Below are 2,011 nucleotides of genomic sequence, written 5' to 3' on the forward strand. Positions count from 1 at the left end.
ACACGCAGACTCGATCTACCCGCTCACTCTAGTTTGACCAAGAATCTTAATGCTCTGATACCACTTAATGTGAGACCTCGGTTCTAAACAACTAATCTCGGCTTAAACAACAATCAAGCATACAAGATCCAAGACCAAAGTAAGAAAGAATTTTTTTTTTTTAAAAGGGGGGTGCGCTCGGGCGGGCAAAAACTGCCTCTCGAGCGCGCCCTAAACTCCAGCGCTGCTAGATTACTCAAACTGGGGTGCGCTTGGGCTGCTAAAAATTGCAGCTCGGGCGCCCCCCCTCCCTGCAGCAGAAACAGAACAGAGCAGAAAAAGCTTGGAATCTCAAGCTATAAGTTATTCCATACATCAAACTCAAATTCATGCATTAAAAACATAACTTCTCCAGTTATTACATGAAATGCTAACGTTGATCAACTACGAACCAGTCTATAACATGCAACATAAGACTCGCATAATCGATACAACATAAACAAAGAAGTTCGAGATCTAAACATGTTCCAAAACAACTAGGTAGACATGCTGACACGACTTCTAAACCGAGTCTCACTACTAGCTCTCCCTCTTGTTGCTAACCAGGCCTTCGCTGACTTGGTCCTGCCCTACCTGTTGCCAAGTACACATACAAAACAAAGCAACAGCCGGATAACCGGTGAGAATAATAATCCCAGTAAAAATAACATATCAAGTAATACAACAATAAACATACTTTCAAGACAACAACGAAATCAATAACGATGTAATGGAATGCATGTCTTTAAACCGGGATATCAAATCTGATAATGAGGGATTGCTGCTGTGCTTTTGGGATCCCGAGGGTGAGATTACGTAACGATTCACCGACTCACCCAATCGAGGTGGTGCCACGTATCCCACTCTTCTTGATTTGAGCAACTATAATGAGTATGCTAGCACTAGGTGAAACGACTACGACCTAGGCCACTCAAACATAGTTCCCAAACGTCTAAACAAAAAGGGCGGTTTTGCCCGCTGAAACAAGATTGGCTCAAGATGAATGCATAACAGAAACATAAAACATAGCCATATAACAAACGCTTAATCAAAACAACAAAACACAAGTTCCTCATGCTAGAACGAGTGCAGATGCAAGTATGTGATTTCAAGGGAAACTCAAGAACCAACTGTCCCGAGTATGCTATCCCGCTATCGTTGTCTGCTTTTACCTTTCAATGCAGTAGTTCCAACTCTGGATAAGCTACAACAAAAGGTTTAATCTGTTGGAGAACTGCGATCAGATCAATCAGAATTGATACCCGGTGCAGCGGAAGTTTAAAATTTTTATATGGAACGATTCCATAATGGGTATCAAAACTTTACGATTAAATTGTGTGTGTAAAAATTAAATAACAATTATAAATTTTTACCTCCAATCTCGAATCGAGATTATGGACACCAACAGATTACTCTGCTCTTGTTGTATATCCCAGGAACTGATGGACGAACTGTTCTTCAATCAGGTCCACGAACAGAGATTTAATCCCTCTGATAGATTGCACTAGAAAATCTATCAGAAGTTTCTACGAAGAGAATTAACGAATTTGATCCGTTAAACCAGACAGCAAATTCAAAATTCACAGGCTGGATTTTCCCGACAGAGAGAGGGGAGGGGACGGCCACTTGGAGAAAACACAGCTAGGGTTTTCGAAAATATTTTGTGACCTCTGTTGTGTAATTTCTGTACTGCAATAACTTATTTATAATGTGGGCTGCTAACAGCTTAGGGCCCATTAGTCATAAGTTCAAGCCTGACAAGCAAAGCCCGCATGTTCAGAAATTAATATAAAATTTATCGTGACTCAGATTGATAAACCAATTTCACCAATGTTCACAGAAACCATTTCTGCATCTTTTAGAGTCAAGATAAATTTTCTGAATCCGAATTCAGTGGTTTCCAAAAATGTCCATCCCTATGTCATTTTAGGAAATCTTACTCCTCTACTCTTAAATAAGAAGTTCCACTTCTTTGTTCATTAAATTTAACTCT

This window comes from Henckelia pumila, chromosome 3, assembly GCF_033568475.1.
Source record: "Henckelia pumila isolate YLH828 chromosome 3, ASM3356847v2, whole genome shotgun sequence".
In the NCBI taxonomy this organism is placed as follows: domain Eukaryota; kingdom Viridiplantae; phylum Streptophyta; class Magnoliopsida; order Lamiales; family Gesneriaceae; genus Henckelia; species Henckelia pumila.